Source organism: Dermacentor andersoni, chromosome 2 (genome assembly GCF_023375885.2).
Source record: "Dermacentor andersoni chromosome 2, qqDerAnde1_hic_scaffold, whole genome shotgun sequence".
NCBI lineage: Eukaryota > Metazoa > Arthropoda > Arachnida > Ixodida > Ixodidae > Dermacentor > Dermacentor andersoni.
This window is the reverse complement of record NC_092815.1, coordinates 52,786,174-52,807,477: the sequence shown is the minus strand read 5'-3', so window position 1 is coordinate 52,807,477 and position 21,304 is coordinate 52,786,174. Positions and strand designations below refer to the sequence as shown.

Sequence of the window (21,304 nt, the reverse complement as noted above, 5' to 3'; positions counted from 1 at the left end):
GAGCTATGTGGAAGTGAAAGGGGAGAAGTGAAAACATTGCAGTAAATACTAAAGCAACACGGCGTATTCTCAAATACGCATTTTTCCTTCGTCAGTCTTCCTTTTTTTCTTCGATCTACAATTTTAAATTTCCAGCCAACACTCTCTACACTCTACTAAATTAAACCGAGAATGGTCTGTATTGGCTTCTAACTTGGTCGCAAGTGACCGGCTAGCATTGCCTCGAGCTAGCTGGCAGGCCTGATATACACGCTACTGCGCATTAATTCATCCCAGCGTTCTCACTGAGTCTCACGGCATCAGCAAAATTTGGCAAGCTAACTATTTTCCTGAATAACAAAAAAGAAGAAAGAAAAAAATACTTCAAATACGTGACTGATCCAGATCAACCAGAAAACGTATTTTCTTTCTCCATGCTTTACCTTATCCGCCCGTATCCTTTCGGCACGCCAGCGGCACAGCCCGGTTCGACTAAGCTTGCCTCTCGAAACGTGCTCGAGCAGTAAATTCTACGGCGAACGTGCCTTCGAGACGACGCTACAGAGTATCGCCGCCAAAATGCGCTCAGCGACGGAATCTCCCTATTCGGGAAGCCCCCGCTTCCTCGGCGTCTGAATGAGCCGCGTTTCCCTTTCTCTCTTTCCTCCAGCGATACTCCTCTTCACTTTTTCCCAAAACAGGGCAAGAAGAGAAGACGAGCCAGCAAGGCGCGCCAATCGCGGCGTACACCGCGCAAGAGGTAACTGAGAAAGAAAGGAGAGCGACAACTGAAAAGGGAGAGCCGCAGGGAAAGGGGGAGCCGTAGAGAATGAGGAGCCGCGTACTCCTCCTTGCCGGTGGCGGCCCCTGTCGCCTCGGTTCCGCCGGGGCCTCGTCGGTGTCGCGCGCGCCCGTAGGGTCCACACATGCCACCTCGGCCGCCCGCTTCGACACGTCCGGACCCTCTCTCGCTCTGGATTATATGCGCGCGCCGTCGGTGAGTAGCACACTTACAACTCGGTTGCGCCGCGCATTTTGTACGCAATTGGCGGAAAAGATACAAAGCGGCCACTTCGCAACTTCATAGAAGTAGCTTATTCTTTTCTACATTTTTTTTTTTGTGGAAGAGGCATCTTAGACCACAAAAATAAGAATAGGAACGAAAGAAAATTATTGTGCTCAGCATGAGTCCCCGTTTGTTTGTACTTCGTTCACTCATAGCTGTTACGTGATTGGAGTGGACTTGGACTTGAAAGGTTGTGAAGTACTTTTTTTTTCGCAGGGAGCCTAACATTTAGCGAATAAGCTTTTTCTTTGCTTTTTGTACAAAGTGTTCTCCTTTAGTTGGTGACGCAGTAATCAGCGCCGATAGAAACAGCCCATATGGTTTTCACGTCTATTCGCGCATTGTCTCTTCAGTTTGCTCAACTTTTCCATATGTGATGGCACATTGAAACGTAGTGCTCAGCGTTGCCTTTCACTCGAAAGCGTGTGTCGAAGGTTTTCTCATATAAGTACCACTTACAAGGAAAGCAAATTTTCGGAAAAGTTACGGTACCTCGTACTCAATTAATGAGCAGCTGTCTTCTATCACGCTCCCCCTCATTCCTGCAGCAATAAGCCCCCTGCATGATGCATAAATCATACCATCTTCGGCATGCTGCTTTGCTTAAATGGATGTCACGAGAGCATTAACCAAATCAACAAACAAGAAAATAATTAATAATGAGGGCGCGCAAGAGACCGTGGTGTTCGAACTTCAGGGCAGCCATTTATTATTTTTCAGAAACATCTCCGAAACATCTAAATGTTTGATCTTTAATGGTGTTGGCGTTTTTAAGCGGTGCTGGCTACTATTCTCACATTTAATTAACACATACTACAAACGCAACAACTTGCCGGTTCTATATAAAATCCTTTCCACAGTAATAGAAAAAATTCAGATGAACACATGCAAGCTAAAAGTCATTTACGCTTAAGACAGGTCATAAGGAGAGGCACATGAAGCGAGTTACATAAATAAACACGTAATGCCAGGTCACACAAGGGAGCATTAGGTCAGGCTAATGTGAAATTTACAAACTGTGATCGATATTTGCCAGAGCTGTTGCTTGTTCTCAGAAACATTTGAAGAAGGCATTAGCGCTCGCCTACACGCCATATGCCTGTTCGTCATAAACATAATATCTTTTCGACGCTTGTGAAGCGCGTGCTTTAATGCCGTTAGGTCAAATACCGCCTCTCAGTATCGCGTCACGGACGTTCTAGTGGAACGTATTCAACATCGTCATGCTTGTGGCCACTATCAGAGTGCGATATTGTATGTAAAAGGCGTTTTCTGAACGCGCCACCGAGCCGTATATGGTGGACTTGTGCTTCAAAAGACATGTTACGGTCGGAATGTGCACGGGGTCTTGAAAACTCTGGTTTGATCTTGCAAATTGTCTCCATCGGTTAATATTCTGGGTCAAACGTTCAGTAATATTCTCATAAAAACCCAATAAATGCTGGAAAAGCGAAAAGTATTCAAGAACGTCAAGTCCAGAATGTCTTTGTGGAACTGCGCTTTGTGCGGATTAGGTTTCCGCCTGAATGAAGTGGACGCCTGTAGTGAACGAATTCCGACCTTTTGGGGATCCACTGGAGGGATTTGGGACAAAGACTTTCCATTTGCACATGAACCTCGAACTGAATGCGCTATGCGTCTGTACCTGATACGTACGTTCGTGTTCATTTCCTTCTAATCATTCTAATGCACATCCATAACTAACCGCAGTGAATTAGCTGTCATTGCCACTACTACGTATTTGTATTAGCATCGCCCCCCCCCCCCCCCCCCCCACCTCTCTTCGGCCTATTTTAGATTAGACTAGGAAAGAAAGGCATGGGGTAAACAAGACGCGCGTCTGATTTGCTGCCCTGCGCGATGGGAAGAAAGTTAAGGGATGAAAAGAAATCAAGCAGAGGGTGGGAGGAAGGCATTATCAATGCGGACACGTACAGCTGTTCATCACATCACGCCTACAATCGGTCAATGAGGCCAGTCGATTTCATGAACCGTAGCAATGCCGCGTCGCCTTGTGAGCCTGCGCGCGTGGGGCCGTGCTTCAAGAATCTTTGATTCTGAAAATGGTCTATTATCTAACCGGTTTAGCACACTGTAAAAAACGTCACGTTCGGCGTCACAACGATCACAAAAATTGAACGCGCTTCACGTTGCTCTTAGACGTAATATGGGCGCGAGCTAAAATAACAGAAAAGAACCAAGAAAAATATAGGTGAGTATTATAAGGTTTCGTGTTAAATAGAGGGATTCATGTTGAAACACCGAGAAATCTCATAAAACTCAACCTGCAGACGGTAAAATTGTGAAGGGGGCGCAAAGCTTTTCTCTTAACGAAATGCTGCCCACTACGTTGTTAAAGGGCGTGACAAAGGTCAGCCTAAAATGCGGAGATTACTCGAAACGTAAAAACATCTTCTCCAAACGATAAATGCTCGCATTCATTATAATCGGCAGCTATATGCGGGCGTTTCAGAGGTCTTTTATGAATAGAATCATCTCCGTAGACACATAACGAAATAACCGACCATGATAAATTCACAGACACACGACATGCAATGTTTAAACGTTGAACTTCTGTAAACTGAACGCATTGGTATTCATATAATTGCATGTTTTATTGTATAGACAAAAGCCAATTGTAAATTTTAGGGAATTTACAATTAGGGAACATTAGCATACTCACTATTTTTCACCCCTGTAACTACTTATGAAGTTGAAAAACTAATTCGTAAGATCCGTGATGATGTATCTGCTAGCGTTGATGAAATAAAATCCAGCCCTCTAAAATGTGTGGCGCCACTAATCTCCATACAGGGTGCTTCGGCGAACACTTCAAATTTTTTTTTAAAGGTTACGTGTGGCAGATAGCTCAATGCTAGTTCATGAGGTGAGCTACTCGAAGCAGCGGGCACTATTTGGTAAAACATGGTAAAACATGACATTTAAGTTTCAAAGTTGCAGGATTACGGTATAAGAGGAGTGGCATCATAACTAATAAAAGGTTACCTCACCAATAGAAAACAATATGTTAAGGTGGGCAATCAGATCTTCTCCTATGACAGTTGTAAAAAAATTGTGTACCTCAGAGCTCAATCCTAGGGCCACTACTCTTTGCCATTTATATGAGGAATCTTTGTAACATTCCGAACTCCCCTAAGCTAATCATTTACTCAGATGATACCAACATATTTTTCACAGGTAGGAAACTCATGTACCTCGAGGTTGAGGTGAATGACAACCTACAAAAATTGGAGAAATGGCTGCATGAAAATAAGCTCACGCTTAATGTAGCTACGAGTAAGTCCCTAGCATTTAAGCCTGTCAACAAGCAGTACAGAGATTACATTAACATAATGTTTAAGAGCCAATAGATTCAGTGGATTGAAGCAAAGAAATTTATTGGAGAACGGTTCCAAGCAAATGTGTCCTGAAACACTCATGTCGACAGACTAGCATCAGAACTCAGCAAGGCTGTTCGGTGCTTATTTAAATTAAATCTATTCGTACCCCTTTGAGAAAGCAAACATATCACGCTCTTTTTTACTCGCGTATGTCCTATTACGTGCTTGTATGAGGTACAACAAGTGAAAAGAACCTAAACAAATTAGAAGTTCTACAAAAAAAAGTGATCCGCCTATTTGAAAACGTTTACGAGGACCCGAGTGAAATGTCTAGCAATCCGCTGTTTAAAGAACACTGTTCACTCAAAGCGAGACAAGCCTAATGATATAAACTGCTACTTTAAGTTCACAAAAGTAAGCTTCACTTTTCTCCAACACATGAAACTAGGACCAAGTATTCACTGCGTAAACAATGAATTCAGGTATCTGCCACAAAGACAGGGTATGGCAGAGCCTTATAACTAAATATCCCGTGCCTCTGCTTCTAAATCAAATCGATGAAAAAATAAGTTTTTACCTCTCACTAACAAAATTCAAGCACCACATCAAGAACCTCCTTGTGAATGGGCTAACGTAGGCAGTCGGTATTACCTTGTATGTGCCACTATTGAGGTGTATTAGTTTATATGTTTACTCATGCAAATCATGTATACGTATAATGCTTCCAAATGCTCAAATATTTTGGTTTACAACCCTCGTTCTTCCATTCATTTTTCCTTTCCTTTCTTTTGCTACTTCTTCTTTTCTTTTTGTATGTATTTGTCGCACACAGATATTTTTGCCAATATACTTTCCTAATGTGTATGTTTCTATGTGTAAATATTTTCGCTGCTGCTTATATTTGTATCATGGTGCAATGAGTAGCACTGTTTGCTAAATTTCTTTGTTGTGTGTTCTAGTGCTACTTATGTCACCTTGTGGCGAAGCCCCGGCAGGCCGAATGGCCTTTAGCTTCGCTTCGTTTTTCTGTATGTATCTTCAAAAACAAAGCGTTCATATCACAAATTACAAAATGCGCTTTTCCACGATTAGATGATTGTTTGCTTTTGTATGTGCAAAACTCACTGTGTATGCGAAACACACTCACTTGGGGAAGAACTTGCAAAGCTTCCGCTCGTAAGTGTTCCTTGCATTGATCGACCCCCTTCGCTCACATAGTACTGACGGTGAAGAAAGCAGCAAAGCTGGGAATGACGAAACTAGCATTTTATTGGGCGAACTCGTGCCCTCAAAAACAGGCTACACTGAAGGAAAGGCGATAGCGGCAAACACAGTCGGCGGTCGTCGAAAGTCTGATCTGCCGGTCAAGCGCGTCGGCTTTTATACACGACGCATCGAAGGTTCCGCAATAGTCGGTGGTGCCCGCGTGTCTTCCTGAAAGTTCTACACAATTCGCGCGGCACATGCAATGAGATTACACAAGCTTCGGTGACAACAGAACCATCGATAACATTCGGGAAACGTCCGACACATGCGGACGCATCCCGCACTGAGCGATAACATTCGTTAGACCGTGAAAAGCGCGCACCCCTAGTAAAAGATAAACAAGTCCACGTGTCAATATGTCCAGCACTAGGTTTAGCTCACATTCTTTTTCTTACGAAGAGCTCTAGAGTGACAGCTTTTGAATGCGGGCCATGGTTCCCAACGTCCTTAACGCACGGTTGAACGGACCGCAATTGTCAGCCATTCATCCACGTCTTGTAAGCTCTTCAACACTTATCAGGTCTCCATTTATTCGCCATTACTTCCGGTCGGAGGCCGGGAAGTGGATGTTTCCTGCTTTACGATCAAATGAGGCTCCTGCTACAGCTAAAAAAAATATAGTTGCCACTTGCAGTCCTTCAGGTTGTTTATAGTTCACCCGCATTTATGCAATGCGGGCGTCGTGGAAGACTGCTTGTGATGTTAGCGTGTTAAGAAACCTGGAGAAGGTCCGTTCAGCATACCATAAACAGGAACTTTGCGTCCTCTTTTATTAATGCGGAAAACAATGGGTTATTCATCTTTATATTCCGCTAGCGTTATATAATTCGTTTTCGTCGTGAGATGGCCTCTGCATTTCCTTTCTTTCTTTCTTTCTTTCTTTTTACCGTTCTTCCTTTCGTTTTCGTTTTTACAGCGAAGCTGCTTATGGCTAGGATCCAGGATTTCATGGCGTCCCCGCGGAAGAACTTTCCCGTAAAATGTGACAGTGAAAGAACCAACAGCAAAAGCAAACGCATATCGCCACTCGAGTTGGAGCTCAGTTCAACGGCCACCTATCTCTAAAACGGCGCTTCATCTAAGCTGTCACTCTGTGAATGTGTGACGTAGTGCGTGACGTAGTGTGCGTCTCATAAGGCGACCAAGGGGAATTTTTGGTACCATTTCGCTCCACCGCGGCTATGACCGTTGACGTCGTCCCAACCCGGCGGCCCGAGAAGAGCGTGCCCACGACGTGGTACGTAAGCGACGAGCAAGAACCGACGACGCATATCGCGGCTCCTAGAATGCCTAAAAGAGACGTCGACGCCACAAGACCACGGTGCCGGCATTCGACTGCGCCTGCGAGCCGGCGGCACGTTGAGCCATTCATTGTCTTACGTGACGGAGATACTTAAGGAGAGAGGTGACACGTGAATGTGTTTGCGACATATGGTCACGACGACCACCGATCAGGATAATAAATATGTTCGTACCTTTGTTCAAAATTCTGTAACCTCTGTGTCATGCGCTAAATAGCTTCGCTGGCCATCCACCCTCACGGAGGGCAATAGCTCATGAATGTTTGTGTGTGTATGGGTGTTTGAGTGTGAATATGATGTCAGTACTTTATACAGTGAAAGAGTTACGAAAACGCTTTAGAAAAAAAGAAAACCACAGGTGTCCAGGCTCCTTCCAGTAAATTTACAAGAGTGCAAGAAAGAGAGAGTGGTTTCACAGTAATAATATTTCTTTTTTTTTAACATAAGTGGCAGGTACATCTTGAGCCTTGCAACCTGCGTGTCTACATACCTCTTAGAGTTTCTTAGAGATTCTGTTTATCTCTGCCTGATTTTATTACTAGCCTTTAGAAGCTTATGGCACATTGTTACAGACCGTGTTCCGCTATTATTAGGCCCTGTTTTATTTTCACACTTTCTTAATTTTGAGTCATAGTTTCGATATTTTCCTTTTTCTTATCTGAATTCCTATTTCAGTGTTTTATTTCTGCCAGATAGGATTTTTGCATAGCTGCCTGCCCCTTCAGCAACCAAATGTTCCTTACTTTCGTATCTCAGGTGCAAACCCCACCAAGCTTTTCTTGTTTTTCTGTTTGTTTGCGCTCCCAACATCTTAGATAATATAAAGATTGATTTAATTTGATTTGATTTCACTTCACTTGCACAAAGAATAAATTTCATGCTCCAGTGCTAGTTCATGTCCTCGCTGGGGATAGGAAATTGAGACGAGTATACACCCGCTGAAACACCCGCCGAAACACCCGTCGCGACAACGTAACTACGTTCGCAAAACTGGGATATCTGCGGTCAAATTCGGGGCGTATGGCTGCAGCAACATTAATCATAAAATTTGATTACAGTCACTGTATGGTTATAATGCTATCTCGAAACGCTACTTCAAAATACATACAATTCATTTTCTTCTTGGTGAAGGAGGAGGAGAAGGTGATAGGGGATTCAGTCGAAATCCACAAGAAAATATAACCACTAAGCTGGTGCCTCGAATATTCTCCAGAAAGTAGATGCACCAAATATTGCAAGCTCTTTAGCGTTTCAACACGTAGAAGGCACTGAAGACTAGCTGCCAATTACAGCCACGTTTGTACACGTGCTGATGTCACCAAAAGTGCATGAGCACAAACTGAACTATTAAATAAGTGAGCTTGCAACGTGTCTTTAAATTTATGCGTTTGCCAGCGATTGTGGTAGAGGCGCCCCATCTTTTATTGAGGTTTCAACACACAGCTCTGAGACACCAGCGTGTTTAGAAACTGGCCGCCTATCGACTGCACATTGTATTCGGAAGTAAGTACGTTGGGATGGCTCTTACTTGATCTGCGTTCCAAACAAACTGATTGAAAATATGTTGCACTCCATTATACTGCTATCCTCGTACTAGTTATGCGACAGAGCCACAGCAGGCTAAGACGCACCGCAACGTAGAACCATCAAACATTACACTGTAGGGACATGGCGTTAATATTACTTTTTTCTTACGAGTGCCAAACCTCTTGCGCACTCTTTTGTATTATCCCACGATCGCCTGTATCTGGAATTAAGATTGAGAGATCAAGTGCGCGCGTATGTTGGTTTCTACAGAGAAAAATTAGTATAAAGATGAAGGGATAAGCACCGCGGCGTTTACCAGCTTCTGCATCAGGGCATGCACGCTCCACAAATTTTGTCTAACTGCGCACCGCCACGCTTCCTCGAGGAACGTTGAGTACGTTGTACACCAAAGACGGCCATTCTATTAGTGAATGCATTTTTACTTTACGAATGCATGCGACGATGTTATCTAAAGCGAGGACGGAAGAACGTTGAGTAAGATTCAGACGCAAAATAAAATTTGCTGTGGGCAGCGTCTCCGTTCGCGCTTCTCGGTGCATTGAAAGCAGCAGCTAATAATGGCAGATGTGACGCAATAAGCGATGCGTCGGTGGGCATTCCCGAGCAAAGAGATCAGGGAGGCAGCAGCGATATTGCCCATGAGGAATTCCTGGCACAGCTCGGTGGTAATTCCTCCAGGGCGTCCCGAAAAGAGACGAGCGAGATATATGAGGACGAAAAAAAAAAGCTGTTGTTGAGGTATAGTTGGCTCATAATGCTTATAGAAGCTACTGCACAAACAGACGAAGACGAGAAGGAAAAATAAGCGACTAGCGCAAACTTTGGTTTAATCTTATTTCGAGTGAGAAACCGTCAATTTAGGTAGGTTACCACACATGCGCAATGAAGCATCACACATATATTATAAGAACAAAAAAAGCACGGGGAAATTTGAACAAAATTATTACATCACTGCCACATGGCCCGCAAGAACGTTTCCTCTCTACGAAACAATTTCTTTGCTTGGTAGCGAGAAGGGTTTGTGAGTGGTTATCAGTACGAAAACTTGCAGGTAAAGTATTTGCGCAAGTTTATGCGTGATGCAGACACATTGAAACTCTTTCCACCAAAAGCGCCTATTAGCGCGCGCGCGCGCGCGCGTGTGTGTGTGTGTGTGTGTGTGTGTGTGTGTGTGTGTGTGTGTTTGTGTGTGTGTGTGTGTGTGTGTGTGTGTGTTGTGTGTGTGTGCGTGCGTGCGTGCGTGTGTGTGTGTGAGAGAGAGAGAGAGAGAGAGAGCGAGGGGGATGGGGGTGGAAGGGAAGTGTGGTTTAAAAAATACGGGAGCATGTGGGTCGACACATTTGCGCCACCACAACGCACTAACGCATTATGCATACTGAAATACTTTCCTCTCGTTATACATGCTCACTTTCAAATACTTTTTGCCAAAGAGTAGGTCAATTATTGTCCTGCTCATCGTGGTAGTGCCCCTCTCAGCATTGTTTTATTGGCGGTGAATTCTCGTCCTGTTGCGGCATCTGCATCGCGATGCTGCAGATACTCTTGTCACCGAAGCGTGTTTGGCACCGGGTATTCGCTTCGTGTATACTAGTATTGTGCAGGACTACTTTTACAGTTCGCGCTACCGCCGCCGAAGACCTCCCACAAATACGGGATGAATGAAAACTTAGGGCAGCATTGACGACGAGAGACAGTCGTGACCCTGCTCGCTCCAGCGCATTTGTTACCGCCCTTCACCCACATCATGATCATCATCATGACAATAAGAATGATAATAATAATAATAATACGCCTACTACTATATCCACTGCAGGAAGAAGGCCTCTTCAGTAAACGGATAACACTGGAGCGTTATCCAATTACCCCTGTCTTGCTATAGCTGATTCCAACTTGCGCCTGCAAATATCAACCACATACAGCGCGGCAAGTCCAAGCCGCGTACTACGGCTACGAGCACGTTCACACCGGCACTTTTCGCTCCGTTCCTTCACTACCACGGCACCGGTTTCCATCAAAGGAGAGAGCTCATGGGACGGTACCTCACTGAAAACGCAAACGGGCTCCGACAAGGTTGACCGCTGTTCTACACCTGTACTTTGCCGTCTATAGGCCTTTTAAAGCGAGACGGCTGCGCACCGCGCACCAAGGGCCACCACAGGTCCGCCGTCGTTATTGAACGCCTCGTGCATCGAGAGGAAGCAGGCATTAGCCGCCGCCCACCGCCCCAGAAAACTTCCGTCGAGAGGTCGGGAATCGCTTTATAGTGTTTACTTAAAATGTGGAATGGCAGAGGGAAGACGTGCTTAGTCGTGAACGGCAAGAACGGCAATAGATACTTGAATTTGTGGAATGAGACTGCGTGCCAGCTCCCCTCGCCTCAGCTGCACAAGGAGTGACCGTATTTGCGACCGTTCGTCATGCACACTTTTTCGCAAGGCTACCAAAATCACTACTGCCAGCGCTGGATAACGAATTGCCGGCTAAGACCGGCAACCAGCTGCTGGCAGTAACTGCCAGGCTTACACCTTCTGAAGCAATAACGCGTTACCACCACCGCTGGCTCAAGATATCACGGAATATTCACAGAGAGAAAAAGAGGGAGAGAGAGAACATTATTGTCTCCTTGATGGGGTCCGGGGGTTGGGAGACTAACACCCACATACCCCCTTTTCCTCGGACGGCGGCCAGTCCTTGCTTTCTGGCGGCGTCTTCGGCCATCCGGACGGCCCAGAGCTGCTCTTCTGAGCCCAAGCTGAGCAACGAATTCTCCCACTGTTCCGCCGTAGTTGATGCGTGCAGTGCTATTGCGGTGGGCGTTTGTGGGTGAGGCTTTGGGACATTGTCAGATAATGTGATCGAGGTCAGCGCGGGCCTCGCACGTTTTGCAGAGTGGGGAGTATGCATCGGGGTAAATGCAGTTGGATAGCACGGGGTTTGGGAGTATTCGCGTCTGAAGTAGTCGCCAAGTGGTGGATTGATACTTATTCAGTGTTTTGTGTGTTGGGGGGTAGCGTAAACCTGCGTTAGTGGAGAAGAACGTGACCATTCGGTCCTACGCGTGACCACAATGCAGAAAGGAGGGCTCGTCAGGATCGGGAGACGCAGAAGGATGATGCGCCCGGTGCGTGAGAGCTCGGGTGGCATCGTGGGTGGCTTCGTTCTCATCCAGACCCGAGCGGATGGATGATAGGAGCGCAGATGATCTGGGAGCGGCGTTGTCTTGATGAGGGACTGCTGGAGTGTATCTTCTGCGCTTGGGGTGCAATCAGCCCTCTTGTGTAGTTGCGAATGGCCGTTTTGGAAACGGTGATGACGCAGTGTGCTTTAATTGGTAGAGGCGTAGGCCAAAGCGGTGGCCGTTACTTCTCCCCTTTTTCGGGTTGAGTGGGGAGTATTGACGTGGCCACGGCGAGGCGGTACTGCGAGCACACGACTACGGCCACCGCCATGGCACTCTTTCCTTTCCTTTCCTTTCCTTTCCGACACATAAAGTAAGGGAGATGGGGGAGAGGTTTTCCCGTAGGAGGCGCTTCCCGAATTTGGGAATCATAATGATTTTGGGCAATGTGAGGGGACGTGTGCATATTCCGAGTACGCGTTAAAATAAGCTGTGAGGGCTAGTATACAGTCCTGGTCTAGATTGCTGAGCATTTTGTTAGTGACGCCGTGAGGTACTGGGGCCGAGTTAGGGCGGAGGGCCAGAATGACTGCACGTACTTCTGATGTTTTTATGGGAGCGTCCAGATGGTCGTTAGCGGTGACAGTGTATGCTGAAGCACATGTAATAGGCTGAGGTCCTACATAGCGGTCTATCAGCTCTATCACACCCATTCGTGCCCGGATGGGTGTGAATAATCTTTTGCAAGTTTTGCTGTTGTGTGTTCTTGCTGCTGGCCGGATCGCGGAGGCAACGGAGGGTATTCCACGTTTTGGGCTGGTTCGGCTGCCGCTCTATGCTGTTGCATGGGCTGTGCCAATTTAGACAAGTAGGTTGTGCATCGTCTTCGATGACGGGTGAGCGCGGTAATACGTTTTCTGAGCGTGCGATTAAGCTTGTTGTGTTTGTATCTGCGTTGCAGAGTGGCGAGGCATTCTCACATATGCAGTAAATTGCTATCTGCCTCCTGCAGATTAAATTCCTCTGGCGCCAGTTTAGTGGCTTCGCTTGCGTCTTGCAGCAAGGACGCGACCCAACCTTCCGAAGGGTGTTAGGTACCGGAGAGAGAGGTGAGGGCTCTGGTTCGCGGGAAAGAGTCCCAATTCGTGATGCGTAGTTGGCAGCCCTGGGGCTTTCGCGGGACTGTTCGAACTTAGGTTTGGGTTAAATAGTGGTCCCACCCCAGTTGTCTTGTGTGTTTATCCAGTATGCCTGTGGGATTTGTTTTACGAATGTCAGGTCTGGAGTAGTGTCTTTCCTGACGCTATTTCCTATGCGAGCGGGACAAGTTGGATCCATGACAAAAGTAAGATCTAGGTTCTGTCCATCAAGTCATAGTTGTCTTCCCTTTCAACGGTCCACCGGGTATCCCCAGGCCATCGCAGGGGCGTTCAGGTCCCCTACGATGAGCACGGGGGCTCCTCTGGCTGCTTGATCTGCTTTGGTGAAAGTCGTAGAAACCTATGTTGTTCTTTGGGGCTGCTGCATACATTGAGAATGAACAAGCTCTGTTAAATATTGATCTTCCATAAGCATGCAAGACTGCGCTATGTCCTCCCCACGCAAGTGCGAAGGAGATACTCGAGAAACTTCGCTTTCCATAGCGGCGAAGTCAAACGTGCAATAATATGCGGGCACTGCGAGTTTTCTGCTTCGGAAATCAAACAGCAGGGCAGCCTGGTCTGGACAAAGCGAACACCCGCACGTGGCAGAGAGCAAGGTCATATTGCTGCCCGAGTTGTTTGCGTGTTCTCGCATGGCGATTATTGATACATCGGCCCTTTTGACCAGTGTAAACACGTCCTCAAGAAAGTGGCACTTTGTGGATGACGCCGTATTCGCAGGACACGAAATGCTTGGCGTGTCTCTTGCTGCAGGCATTAGCCCGTTCGCCTCTAGTATTTACCCGCTTACACAGCACCGAGCTTCTTGGGAGCCGAAACACAACCTAAACACCGGCGCGTCCTCCAGCCTTCGTGATAGTGTGTGACACTTCGTTCTCCCATGTGATTACGGCGGTCTTTCTCCGGCTGGTTTTCTTCAGTGACCTAGCACTGTTCCTTCGGAGCTCCCGCAACAGGGTTCCCGCAAGGTTGCACAGAAGAACATCTGGAAAACCAGCTACTCCCAATCGCTTCATTTCTGAGGCAAGGCTCTGCGCAACTCGATGAGGGTACGACCGCAGGATCGTGCGTTCTCCATGGCGGCAAGTGCAACGGTGCGCTTCACTAACAGCGAGTGGTTAGAGCTGAACGGAAGAAGGCATTTCTTGAAGCGAGGAGCGCACATCCAGCAGCCGTACTCTGGGGTAAAGTGCAAGTGTAGATAATGGTAGCGGATTCGGCCATCCACAGGTGCTTCCTTGGTGAGAGTTAATCCTGAAAGCATTTTGCGAAATCTTGAAAATAATTCTATTTTGTGCGTAGCATCTTCGGCGGTCCCATGAAAGCGGATGAGAAAATTGTCGACGAAGCAGAAAGTCTTGATGACATGGGGCAACCTGCTGTCCTCAAGGTCTCTGTCCAACTGCGCTATCAGAAGATCACTCAACCCTGGAGCGAGGTGAGACCCGATGCAAATGACGACCTTCTGTATCAAGAACTTGTCATTGTGGTTTATAACCGTGTAGGCTAGATATAGAAACAACAATTCATTGAACCAGTCAACACAGGTGCCAATGGCGTTCTGGAAACAAACAGTGTCAAGTTCTTCGATGTCAGGCTAAACTACTTAGGCAAGCTCAGCCTGCTTCAGGGAGTAATAGAGGTCTTTGATGTCGACCGCAATTGCGTACACGCATCAGGGACAGGAAGTTTCCAAATTTTTTGATACAGCGCCAGGCCTTTTCACGAGGTAAGGGTTGCCGACGCTGAAAAAGGAAAGGCCTTTTCGAAGGTAGGACCCTACGCATCGTTGCCAGGTTCCTCTCTCCGTCTCAATCACTTGAAACGGAAGAAATTCTTTGTGAGTTTTCACAGCGAAGAATCGGGGTAAGCCACATTCCTTTGGAAACTCTAACGGAAGTGACCTGCTTTGACAAGCCTCCCTTCTCACAAGCTGTAGTGCTTTCTTCTCGTTCCTCCCGAAGCTAGTACGAAGTTGTCGTTGATAGCACATTCCGCTTTTTCACGTTAGATGTCAGATGTAAGGATCATAAAGCCTCCCTCTTTGTCCGGCAGCAAAAAATTCCGCTTATTTTTTTTTTTTTTTTGTAGCACCTTATTACGTCAGAAACAGCAGGCTGCTTGATCCGCGTAAACTTCGCCCGGAGGGCATCGACGCTCTCAAAGATAATGCGATTCGCTTGGGGTGGGGTAGCTCTATTGGCGGTTGTTCGTACTATTAAAAGTTCAGCATTTGACGGCTTCAGGACATCGCAGAACTCGGCACCTAAGCTGAGGACGTCTTCGACAAACTCAGGCACTACTTCATCGCCATCTTCACTTGTCGCTCGCGCTGTTCCACAGGCGGTTTCTCTGATAGAGTCGCAAGAATATTTTTCAGAAAATGCTCCGACGCCTGCGCCATCGTCCGAAGCTTTTGTTTTATCTTGCGAAATAACGCACTGGATGTGCCCGCTGACCACAGGCCACTAGCAGGCAATCTCTGAGCAAACGGATTTGCCTCCGGGTCTCAGATCTCAGAATGCGGCAGAAGTGCTGAGCATGGTGGCGGGAAGGTTGGAAAGGCTCAACCACTTGGGCGATCACTGGCGGAAGATGCGCCCGGTTAATGACGAAAGTAAATAAACTTGCATTGCAAGCGACTTGAAAGATGAGCGATGAGCATGTAGAAAGGTCAAGGAGGACATGGGTGGGTGGGGGGGGGGGGGGGGTATGCTCGGTGTAGAAGTAATACACTGAACTACGGTCTGTATCCGAGCTAGTTGGTACGGCGACATTTTAAGGCCGGTAAAGCGCAAACAAAACATGGTCGATGGGCAATGGTGTTGGTCAATTATCTAGACATCGAATGTTTTCTAACGCATGTGCTGTGGCTATGATGATGAATACATACGGGTTCTCTTGCGTAATAAATTTAATTGGAAGTAGCGTCCTGTATGTCCTCATTCTTTACGCTGCCCGTGTTTTATTTGCGTTTTACCTGACTTAAGATGATGCCACCCTCTGAACTTTCATCTTGAAACACCGAGTTATACAACGCCGCGAAGGCAAACACTTTCCATGATATCGTTATTCTCATGTACCACTGATCGTCTGCGCCAAGCATGTCGTTGGGCATCACGTGAATATGAACACTCTCTTACATAGCCCTTGTGTCACATAAGTGACATAGAGCCCTCTGTAAGGTGTTGGGCACCTTTGGGTCGGTGTCCTTTGAGATCCGGTGAAGGTACGATGAATATTATTTTTGACACTACCAAAATTGTGCCGCCGATTTTCCCTCCAACATGAGGTGACCACCTTCGTTTGATCAGGAAGTGAGTGGTAGAGACTGGGATGCTGTAGATGACGTTTAATATAAAAGTGGGTGATTAGATGGAGATATAATGGGGAATAGCTTCGCTTTGTGGTTTGGTCGTAGTGCCTAATGTTCGTTTCTTCTGATGCAGAGCGGTGCGGGAACAAATTCGGTTTAAAAGAAGGTTGTTGTTCATTAAATGACGATGTCATTCGAAGATAGGCCACCAAAGGGCCTCCTATGACTATCATAAAAATAAAGCTTCAAAGACGAAGGAGTGTAGGAAAAGAAAATGGAACAAACAAAATTTTAAAAATGTGGCAGAAAGCTTCCCACTAGGGAATTGTCATATAGTGAGTAGAATTTTTTGGTATATTTACTTATGAAGCCTATTCTCTATCACAAATTCACCTATTCCAGCCCAGATGGCGATACGGGTTTTATTGGCACACGGAACGGAATTTATTATTTGACAGGAAAAGAAAAGCGAGGAGCAGGCTGGTAACTGCCACCGTAAGTGGCATGAGGATGAACGAAACGATGCAGGAAATGAACCCGGGAACCTAGCGAAAGAATGCATCGCATTATAAAGAATAGACTGCAGAAAGGAAGACTAGCGGTTGTATACAGCATAACTTAGCTCAGGTGTAGCCTGCAGTGCAACATGCATAGTCAGAGAGCGCCGTATCGGCGACATGCGAACCTTCAATCATCGCGAAATGAAATAGTGAGCGAATCAAAAGGAGCGTTCGTGTCTCAATGAGGCAACCTGAATGCAGCGTTTCTGCGGACGTGCACATAAATTAGATTCACTTGAGATGTTAAGTGACAGCATTGCGTCCAGACTCGCAGCACAGATTATACTTGTGTGGCAGAAACATCCCGGAGGAAGCTTTTTCGCTAAATGCTATAACATGTGCTGCTGTAGGAAGGCAAATTTTGGATGTAAAGCCCTATCACTGCCGAATTCCAGCTTGACTCGGTCTCGACACACACACACACACACACACACACACACACACACACACACACACACACACACACACACACACACACACACACACACACACACACACACACACACACACACACACACACACACACACACACACACACACACACACACACACACACGCACGCACGCACGCACACGCACACGCACACGCACACGCACACACACACACACGCAAAACATAGATCGTCATTGGGACAGTGGGGCTAACAAGACATCGCGTAAGAAGGACGGACACATGAGACGTCTACTTCATAGTATCTCAAAAGAATAGTTCACAGTAATATATATATATATATATATATATATATATATATATATTATATATATATATATATATATATATATATATATATATATATATATATATATATATATAGATGCTTGCCACTTGGTTTACAACAACCAATTTTTATGGCTTTTTTCCACTATCTTATCGCTATAATTAGTTAGTTTCTAAGGTAATCATACTTAGCTTGAAGTCAGACGGGGAAGTAGCTAGCCTGAACTGTTCTCGACCGTACGCAAGATCGTTTGGTCGGCCCTGCAATGTTTTGTTAAAAATGCTTCAAAAGGTAAATGTTTCTCGTATGGAGGCATACGTGCGCTTCTGTCAAAATCGAAGCAACCGCGGAAGTTACGGTGACATGCAGCCAGAATTCCGTGACGCCGTGAAGCCCACAGGCATAAAACTGCCCTGCGGTGAGCGACTTTCTTCCGTCTTCGAGAAGTGCTCAGTATTCCGTGCGGTGCGATAGATGGGCGTATATAAACTCACGTCGAGAGTCGAACGTAACCGATACACCTTGGAAATACTAGTATAGCGCAAACAAAAGTAAGACGCGAAAAAAGCACATTAACACTAAGGCCCGGCGCCACGGTTATGTGTTGATGTTATCTTGTGTCCTCGTCTGATTTGCGATACACCAGTAATCCAAGATGGCATACCAACGAGCACCGCAACCCTGATTAACCGCTACAGCAAGCGGTGTTTGAACGGGTGAAGAGCTCCAACATAGGTGGTGTCAGGGCATCACATACAAGACACATCGCAGATCTAGTTCTAGAATATTAAACGCACTCACCCAATTTCAACGATGACAACCAACAGTCTCCAGCAATAATCGAAGCAAATGCGACCTAATAAGTACTAACCGTACATATTTCTATAAATTTCTAAGACAAAGATGAGAAAAAAAGGCGGTTAACGGAGAGTCCCGAATTTTATTAATCATATCATGAGAAGCCAACAGACAAAGACACCAAGGAAATCATAGGGGAAAATACTTGTACTTATTAATTTAATTAAATAAAGGAGAAATTAATGGCAATGAAAGTGGACGAAAAAACAACTTGCCTAAGTGGGAAACGATCCCACGTCTTCGCATTACGCGTGCGATGCTCCAACCAATTGAGCTCCTGCGGAGCGGTTTCCCTATCCACTTTCTTGGGTATTTATGTGTTATAACTAGAACTAACCTTGGGAGTGTTAGCCAGCGCCACCATTCACAAACCTTGGCCGCAGATGTGGAACAACCTTTCACGTCACGAGTACGTGATCTTTCTGGGTAAAGGCAACTGGTTTATAAACCCGCACATGCAACCTGAAGGCATCAATGTTGCCGGATTCGAGACCATGTAACAATGTGAAGAAAGATGGTTAACCGAGGGGCCAACAAACAAAGACACCAAGGAAAACATAGGGGAAGTTACTTGTACCTACTAATTGAATTAAAGAAATAATAAATTAATGACAATTAAAGTGGATGAAAAACAACTTGCCGCAGGTGGGGAACGATCCCACGTCTTCGCATTACGCGTGCGATGCTCTAACCAATTGTTTTCCTTGGTGTATTTGTTTGTTGGTTTCTTATGATAAGACGAACACGGTATCATGGCCGGAAGCGTTGTGTGAAATGTTAAATTTATGGTACAATATAAAAACTGCAGAGTTGCCTTCACCGCTTGCGCAGCTCTTGTATAAATATATTGCCTTCGAAAAACTTGACGGATGGCGAGTGGATTTTGGAAACTCCACTAATGAGCCCCGTATTTTAACCTAGTAGGTTTATTTTGCCCCGATACATCTCTTTTGAGTCTCACCATTAAATGCAAATGTGCAAGCGATATTTGAACATCTATTCGTCACCTTCTGTCGAAGGAAGTTTCCAGGAGGAGCCTAGATTAGTGCACTGTCGTTTACTTTATCCTGCGTAAGAATACTTTCCTGGCAATGACACATGGTGACAGTAATGAGAAATAACGGGAACCATTAATCCTACCACAGCCAGAAATAAAATAGAAGCAAGTTATCACTGGCCTTTCTTGGTGCACCATTCCGCAGGTAATTTGCACCTTAATCTAGTGCCCATTCTTTCCATTATTTCAAGATAAATTTCACGCTTGTCATTTCGTCGCACTTATATGTTTTTGTTGTTTTTTCTTCACTCTATAATGTAACCATAGCGAGCCTGAGTGATCAGAAGGAAATGATCAGAAAATATGCCACGCTGTCGCCGTCTTGGACATTTTCAAAACGATTACGTTGAAGCTGGTAGAGCAACATCAGCCTAATTATAGTGGAACGGGGTCCGTATTCATAGAAAGTTCGTAAGAGCAAATTCCAGCGAATCATGATGCTAGACATATCATTATCGAATGTTGTCGGGTAATGGGAAAGATCACCTGCGAACGAAAAACTTCATGAATTCTGCCGGAGGACCCGTATTAAAGCTTTTCCTCCGTAAGTACACTTTGCCATTGGCCGATCACTTTCGCTAATCATATGTCCAGCATCAGGATTGGCTAGAATATTTTCTTCCAAAATATACTAGCGTAAGAGGTTTTTGTAAATACGCACCTAGATGTGCAGGAAGATATTTACCTTAATATGTGAGTGAGATCCTCGGACGCAAATTATTTCGTAAGAATAACAATATTCAAAAGCTAAGGTGTTGCCGTGTGAACGATCTTTGCATACGTGTGCGTGCGTGCGTGGTAAATCCCGAAGCGCAAGCACAGCCCATCGCCAGCCCATTAAGGCCCAGGGTAACTGTGACACCGTTTGCTACTTCCTACTGCGGGGAATCTGTTCTGCGCTGATATCACGGGCTCTGCAGAGGTAGAACAAAAAAATTTTCTGGCGCCACAATGGTGCAGTTCTCTCTGCTCTGTATTTGCACAACTGATTTTTCTTTGTTCTTTGATAGTTGCCTCGCTAAGACGCGGTGTTATATACGGTGACTCTCGCGCGACTATGAAAAGTACACCACTTGAGAAAATGAAATACATGCTCGTGAGTTGCAACGTGGCCAACAACTGAAACCTAGAAGATAAGGGCATCAACGCTGGGAGTCCACTGGCGTTCAGGGCCTGGATATAATGCGATAGCCTGCGAGCTTTTTGCGAGTTCCAAACACCAAATAATGGGCCGTCAGCTTGAATACGCTCCAGCAGATTCGCTATTTTTTGTCTACAAACAAGGCCACATTACAGCGACCAAGTCGGGAAGAATAATCCTATGTCTCTACTTTAGACTAATGTGAAACTACATCGTTTACCTGGCTCAAGTTAACGGCGAAACCCGAGAATTTTTTTTAATATAAAGAAAGACACAGACCCAGCAGCCTCGTTGCAACGACTGCGCTAAGCAACTTCATTGCAATGCACCACTTTACATGACCTAGCAAGCCCAGTCACCCAGTGGAATGAATGTTTACGCAAGCAATTATAAGATTAGCTTTCACTTGAACGGTGCTGTGCACTCTTATCACTTTGTGCTGCCTGCGGAGTTTGCTCTCTGTATTACGCCATGGACCCATGAATAACTTGTCACGGACACGAGTGTAGTTTACCATCGGGCAGTTGAGAAAGGAAGTGACATCTTCTTTCAGTGGTTGCCAAGTCGCTGTGGTATCGCTGGAAACGACCAAACAGACGCCGATGCTCGATCTGCGCATGACCGCGGCGATCCCGTTGCTACTCCGATATGAAGAACAGTTGCCGCGAGAAACCTCCGTGAGCTTCCTCTCGACCTTACGTTGGCCCAATAGAGCCTGGCAGGCATTGAAAACCAGCGCCTTTGTTCTCTGGATCCTCATCTAAAGTTCCGCTTTCCGCATGCGTTACCAAGACGGGAGGTAACTCTTATTTATCGGCTTTGGCTTGCAGTAGCTTCTACTAATGCCTACTCCTATCCAGACTTGTACACGT

General features: G+C 45.8%; 1 protein-coding gene across 1 annotated transcript in view; it reads left to right on the top strand.

Moving 5' to 3' along the window:
- Positions 1-696: 696 nt before the first annotated feature.
- LOC126542318 (gonadotropin-releasing hormone receptor-like) overlaps positions 697-21,304 on the top strand; it is a 48,016-nt gene continuing 27,408 nt past the window's right edge. The window contains exon 1 of the mRNA XM_050189340.3: positions 697-976. The gene's annotated coding sequence lies outside the window, so the exon portion shown is untranslated. The remainder of the gene's footprint in view (positions 977-21,304) is intronic.